The 8275-nt window shown below is 29.3% G+C and overlaps 1 pseudogene; it reads right to left on the bottom strand.

Moving 5' to 3' along the window:
* Window positions 1-4757, bottom strand: part of LOC109820282 — a 10193-nt pseudogene extending 5436 nt beyond the window's left edge.

Raw genomic sequence — 8275 nt, 5'->3', positions numbered from 1 at the left:
CAGCCATACATGCTCTACCAAAAGTCTGAGACAAGAATAGGTAAACTCATTAGACTATCTCCATCAGGAGTAGAAATTTTAACCTTCTCTCTCCTGCCACATCACTTTATTCCCCCTCCACATAATTCAACAATCTCCATTTTCTATCATCTCTACAGCAGGAGTTTTTTCAAAAGATTTTTACTTTATTTGGGACCCACTATAACCCCATCACTCCAACATATATACCTCACCTTATTTATTCATTTCTTTTTCTTATTTCATATATATTACTACTACTACTATTATTACTAATATAACTCATTTATTTATAATTATAATTTTTTAATATTTACATAAATAATATATATTATTAATTTAATTTTTGATAATATTTTTATATTAACAAAAAAATATAAACATAAAAATTATAGAGGTGTTGAAAACTCAGATTTTTTTTGGTCTCCAAATTACACAAGACTAATCTCTATTTATAGAGGTGAAAAAATAAAAATTATTGATATAAAAATTATAATTTAATTCCTAGTATTTATCTCCCAAAATATCATTTAAAAATTAAGAGTAAAACAAAAAAAGCCAACCAATCAAGCCTTGACACATGGCTTGATGCATGTGTTGATCTACTGTTGCGGGACCCACACGGAGAGAAAAACCGGAGGTGAAATTTTCACCCCTTGGGCTCCGGTTTTTCATTTCACCACATTAAAAGCCACCCGCTGGAGCAAAAAACCCCCCCAAATATCTCCTGTTGGAGATAGTCTTATATGAGCTACATAATGTCCGGTGGGGTCAATAGGATTCCATTGGATTCCCCACTTTAAAATTGTGAAATTGCGAATGCAGACTTTAGATAGGACCATGATTAATTATATCGTGATACCGCTTGATCAAAATCCTACACGGTTCCCTACTTTAAAGTTGGAAAAATTCTTCAAGGACCCAAAATATGGGATCAATAGAGGGGACAAGTGATGTGTCCTTCTTCTATTGGATAATGAGTTGATCATCATTAATGATGACCAACTCATTATCCAATAGGATGGGGACACCTCACTTGTCCCCCTTATTGGTCCTATATTTTGGGTCTGTGTAGCAAAGCTCTTAAAGTTGAGAAATTGCTAATGACATAATTTGGAGCTACGACAGTTCATTAATGTTGGGGAGAATATTGAGCGCAATTAAAGTCGATGGGTCTTAGATAAAGACTAGGAATTAATTTTGCAATTAAAAAAAAAGATATATGTGAAAATAAGATATAGCTAAAATGGTAACATTTTCGTCTACTTGATTAATCAATTTAGATAACTAGTATTAATCTTGTGCTAAGCACGTTCTAGTGTTTAAATAAGTTTAAAACAATCAAATAACAAGATACGACTTCCATCCAATTTCACTATAGAGTGAAAAGTGCTTGTAAGTTCCACATTTTTTATTGTAGCTAAACACTATTTTAAAGATTCAAATTTTACTACGGCACAAATAGTATTTTGGAGATCTGGAATTTTACTGTAGTTTTAACAGTGATTTAATGTCTCATGAACATTGAATTTTAAGATTTTGCTTTTATGCTTAAAGACGTAGGTGTGTTTATTAAATACTTAATTTTATAAATTATCTTTTAAGTATAGAACAATTTTTAAAATTACAATAATATAAGTAATAATATGTTTTCACTTGAAAATTAAAGTTGAACAAATTTTTAAAATAAGCTCGTTTATATTTTTAATTGTCAAAATAGACCCACTTCAGTTTTATTTATCAAAACCGACCCATTTTGTGGCCACGTCAGCAGCGTGGCCACGAAATGGGTCGGTTTTTTTTAATGTCGCCTCTAAATAGTCGAGGTTGATAACCCCGACTATTTAGCTATGTACAAGCTAAATTAGTCGGGGTTGGCAACCCCGACTAATTTATGGTCATATCTAATTGGTCGGGGTTGGCAACCCCGACCATTTAGTAGAGGAAAAATTTTCTACGACAAAAATGGTCGGGGTTGGCAACCCCTACCATTTTTTATCTAAGAAGGTTTTTTGAAAACGATCCAAGAAGGTTTTGCTGTTATCCAAGTTTCCTTTTCTATTTAGCATTGCATTTTGATTCTATACAGACTACACTAACATAATCTGAATATTTTCTCTTTTCTTGCTTGCTTCAAATTTCAGTGGGTTCCTGAATTGAGGCATTATGCACCAAATGTACCTATCGTGCTCATAGGAACTAAGCTCGGTAAGTACATTACAAATGAAACTAAACAGTGTTACATTTAACCTTTGCTAGTAGATATTTAATTTGCTCCGTATGTTGTAGATTTTGATTTTATATTTTAGCATATACAAAACTGGTTAAAATGTTGGTGCAGATTTACGCGATGATAAGCAGTTCTTCATTGACCATCCTGGCGCTACACCAATAACAACATCACAGGCAAGTTATTTCCTGGACAAAAAATCCGGGCAGTTACTTAAAATTTTTCCTCTACTAAATGGTAGGGGTTGCTAACCCCGACCATTTTTGTTGTAGGAAATTTTTTCTCTAGGGTTACCAATCCCGGTCAATTATATATTGTCCTAAATTAGTCGGGGTTGCCAACCCCGACTAATTTAGCTTGTACATAGCTAAATAGTCGGGGTTGACAACCCCGACTATTTAGAGGCGACATTAAAAAAACCGACTCATTTCGTGGCCACGCTGCTGACGTGGCCACAAAATGGGTCGGTTTTAATAAATAAAACCGAAGTGGGTCTATTTTGGCAATTAAAAATATAAATGGGTTTATTTTAAAAATTTGTTCAATTAAAGTTTGGTCCTACACTTTTCAGCTTCGTTGTGACTTCAGTTAAATTCACTCTCATATTTTCAACAACATCTTTCATCTAATGAACGCAAGGGGTGTCCATCCAAGCTGGCCTGGCCTGAAGATTTGTTTCCAGGCTAGGCAAAAGGCCCTACCCAGACCAAGACTTGGGCGTGTCTCAGCAGTTCTACGCCTACCTAGTTTTTTACTTTTTTTCTTAAAAAAATTGTAATTTTTTGTAAAAAAATCACTAAGAACTTTTGCAAAAAATATGTAACTTATAAGTATTATAAGTATATACTTACATATATGTATATAATTATATATTATATGTACAAGTATCACATATTCACATGTATTATACATATACTATAAGTATATATGAGTATACTAATAATGTATAATTATTAATTATATACTTATAAGTACGTATATATATTTATGCTTATATGTGTATAGTTATAAATATATAGTTATAAATATATACGTATATACTTACGTGGTATATATGTATATACTTAAAGTATACACTTATAAGTATATAAATATATATAAATATACTTATTTATATATACGCATTACATAGTTATAAATGTATTTTTATATACTTGTATTATATTATATAAGTGTACTTATATGTGTTTACTTACACACACATACGCGCACACACACATTACATAGTTATATATGTGTTTTTATCTACTTGTATTATATTATATAAGTATATTTTTGTGTGTGTAGCAACTCTTGCTACTAACAAGTCAAGTTGGCTTCCAACTAAGGGTCCAATAAGATTTTTTTTTTTAATATCAAGTGCTCTTATGCAATGTCTTAAAGGGTGATAGTGGTCCACACCCTCCATAGTTTCGATGGGGCTCAGACATATTGAGAGACATTTACACTAGCTTAGATTTTATAGGAACTTTGAAAAGAGTGCAAGAGTAGGAGATGAGAGGTCCAGACCTCAAGCGACTGGTATGCATTGTTTTAGGAAGGAATATTGGGTGGTTATTATGAGGGTTCAAGATCGGCCAAGCTTCTCTGTTTATATTCTAACTGATATGCAACATGTTATGAGTCAAGCATTTATAATTCTCCACAAAATGTTTATAATCCATTGGTTGTACATGTCAAGTTTGTGTGTGTAGTGTAAGTAAGTCTAATAGATAAATGCTTACATACAATATAGTAATAAGTATATACAAATACATGTGTGTGTATACACGACATCAAATATAACACTAGTTTGGTTATTTTGTAGGCTTTAATCTTCCATAGAGATGGCCGGTATTCATATCTCAAACTCCAATTTTTACAATATTTTTATAATAAAAAATATATGTGCACCTAGAGCAGAGTCGAGCCGGGGTCAGGAGCCAGCCTGGCCAAGATTTCTAGGCTTCAACCATGTCAAAACAATTCGGGTACGGACCGCGGGCTTTTTTGACAACCCTCACACACAGCGCCTAACCATATGAAATTACTTCATTTTCATTCCCCCAGTAAAATAAAGAAAAGAAAGTAACTTTATGTTTGGGAGTAACTAAAATTTTAATAAAAAAATTCGACAGATTACAAGTAACTTACACACAAAAAGAAGCTTTTATGATTGACATCACAAATGAAGGAAGAAGAACAAACAGATAACTGAACAACGACTCGTAAAGAAACCGACTTTTACCTTCCCCTTTGGAAAGAGCCCGCCGGTCGTTTTCCTCCCAAGCCCAATCTGCTTTTAAAATTACAAAACTCTCATCACTTCCAACACCAAATTATGATCCAAATACAAAACTAAAACCGAAAGGAATAATAAATAAATAAAAGAACAAGAAAAAGTTGAACCTCGGGATTCTCTCCAAGAACAGACACTGGCAAAGTGAGGCCAAGGGAGATCATCGAAGCCATGATTTCTCAACTCCTCAATCTGAAAGGCTTATTATCCTCCTTTCATTCGAAAATTTGGCACTGTTAGAATTGATAAGTGGGGCAGCCTAAGAGTGTCCAAAAAGCATGTCCGGCTCGCGGCTTGGCCCGGGAAACCCGGCGCCAGACCCGGCGTCCGGAAATAATGTTATATTATATATATATATATATATATATATATATATATATATATATATATTATATATATATATATATATATATATATATGTTTATGTATAATACACTTTGTTTATGTAATTACTATAAAGTATTTACAATTTGTTTATGTATTAATATATGTATATGTGTGTGTGTATATATATATACATATACATATATTGAATGACATGAATACTTTGGGCTAACTTAGTAATACAGTATATATAAATATAAGTATATCTCTCTTATATATGTATATATCTCTTATATAATTATATATATGATAAGTATGCTCTCTCTTATATATGTGTACAGTGTATACTCTCTATATATATATATATATTATATATATATATATATATAATATATATATATATATATATATATATATATATATATATATATATATATATATATATATATACTCTCTCTCTCTTAGCTATATAAGTATATATATGTATATATAAGTATACAGTGTGTACTCTTATATATATATATATATATATATATATATATATATATATATATATATATATATATATATATATATAATATATAATACTCTCTCTTAGTATATAAGGATATATAAAGTATATCTCTCTTATATAAGTATACTCTCTCTTATATATGTATAATATATATGTATACTCTTATATAAATATAATTATATATGTACATATAAGTTTATGTTTATATATATGTATAGATATATTAAATATACTATTATACTCTGTAATTATTTTATACTATTATATAAATATACTTATATATGTACATATAAGTTTATGTTTATATATGTGTGTGTGTGTGTGTGTGTGTGTCATATATATATATATATATATATATATATATAATATATTATATATAATATATATATATATATAATACACACACACTTTTATAGTATGTATGCTCGCGGCTTGGCCCGGGAAACCCGGCTGCCAGACCCGGCGTCCGGAAATAATGTTATACTTATATATATATATATATATATATATATATATATATATATATATATTATATATATATATATATATATATATATATGTTTATGTATAATACACTTTAGTTTATGTAATTTACTATAAGTATTTACAATTTGTTTATGGCTATTAATATATGCTATAGTGTGACTGTGGCTAATATATATACATATACATATATGAATGACATGAATACTGCGGCTAAGCTTTAGTAATACAGTATATATAAATATAAGTATATCTCTCTTACTATATGTATCATATCTCTTATATAATTATATATATGCATAAGTATTGCCTCTCTCTTATATATGTGTACGTGTATACTCTCTATATATATATATATATTAGGCTATATATAATATATATAATATATATATATATTATATATATATATATATATATATATAGTATATATACTATATATATATACCTCTCTCTCTCTATAGCTATATACAGTATATATATGTATATATAAGTATACAGTGTGTACTCTTATATATATATATATATATATATATATATATATATATATATACTATATATTACTATATATATATCATATAATATATAATACTCTCTCATTAGCTATATAAGGATATATAAAGTATACTCTCTCTTATATAAGTATACTCTCTCTTATATATGTATAACTATAGTATGTATACTCTTATATAAATAATAATTATATAATGTACATTATAAGTTTATGTTATATATATGCCTAATAGATATATTAAATATACTATTATACTCTGTATATTATTTATACTATTATATAAATATACTTATATATGGTTTACATATAAGTTTATGTTTATATATGTGTGTGATGTGTGTGTGCTGTTGTCTATATTAATATATTATATATATAGTATATAGTATATATATATAATATATTATATATAATATATATACTATATATAATACACACACACTTATAGTATGTATTAATATGTGCTATATATATTTATACTATTATATCAATAAAAATACGTTTTAGGCACTCAATCAAATCGGAAATAAAAACTCAAGAAAGCTTAGCAATACAGCATGGTCTGTAGGATTTGACGAGATAGTTACTCGTCCTCTGATTGTGCGTAAACTCCCTGAATCTGATCGAGAGGCATGATCCCCCTTGACAAGCACCAACAAAAATCCTGCCCTGAGACTAAACACTCCGGAAAACTCCTCCAAATCACCCCAAACGAACTAGGTTTGATGAGAGGTGGCGTAGGCGTTTCTCTTGGCATGCTTGATGGAGGTTTTTGGTTCGGTTCGTGTAAAATCTGAATATATATATATATATATAGGTATATATACTATATATTATATATATATTACTATATTATATAGTATATATATATATACTATATAATACTATATATATATATTATATATATATGGACGGCTTAAACCCGACAAGCCATCCAACCAAACCCGCAACTAAAAAAAAAACCCGAAAATAGCTCGTCAGTCGACTCATAGGTCGACTCATCAGTCGACTCATGAGTCGACTCATAAGTCGACTGAGCAGACACTAAATCCAGATTTCGTGCATGTTTTGTTATTCGGCCAAAACCAATGCACGAAACTCTATGAAACCACACTCATACATGTCTAACAACTTGTTACCAAGTATATCTATGACCTTAAGTCATTTATCACAAATAGAATTATTTATACACTAATAATTCATATATAATTCTAACAAAATACGGGGTTCTACAAATACCTTCCTTAAAAGCTGACATGATAGCCTACTTTATGGAAAGCTCAAATCCTTTTTTTAAGCTCGGAAATGGGCTAAAAATCTGACAACTCGTTAACGTACAACTCATCATTTACTCTCACAACTCCCTAAATTATTTGGCAATGAAACAAACATAAGTTGTGGATATGCTTTCATATTCTTCACTTCATCATTTCATACCAAACATAAGTTATGAATTCCTTTGAGATCCACAAACTTTTTTAGAAATGGTTATTTGCCTTGGAATCCATTTCCATTATTTTATGGAAACGAACCAAACTGCCCCTTAAATGAATTGGAGACTTTGCTTAGAATTACCAACACACGCGTGTCAAATATAGAAATAAAGAACTTTAATAAGAAATTAGATAAATAAATAAGATTTAAGATTTTTAAATCATAGAAAAAAGTATACAATAATAGTCCCTTAAATATCCATAAATTAATACACGTAATCTTTCTATTTTAATGCTTGTCAATAGCTAATCTCAATTATCCTTTACACACAACAATTTATCCATGTTGAAATGAGACTTCCTTACTTAATTTTGCCATCTAACATGACCTGCCATTTCTCACTTAATTTTGCTGTGAAGAGAAAGTATGTACATCTTGTATACATAATATACAAATTTATGGCCTACTATAAAAAAATATCACTAA

Source organism: Asparagus officinalis, chromosome 8 (assembly GCF_001876935.1).
Source record: "Asparagus officinalis chromosome 8, Aspof.V1, whole genome shotgun sequence".
NCBI lineage: Eukaryota > Viridiplantae > Streptophyta > Magnoliopsida > Asparagales > Asparagaceae > Asparagus > Asparagus officinalis.
Note: the sequence above shows the minus strand (reverse complement) of the source record. Positions and strands in the feature narration are given on the sequence as shown.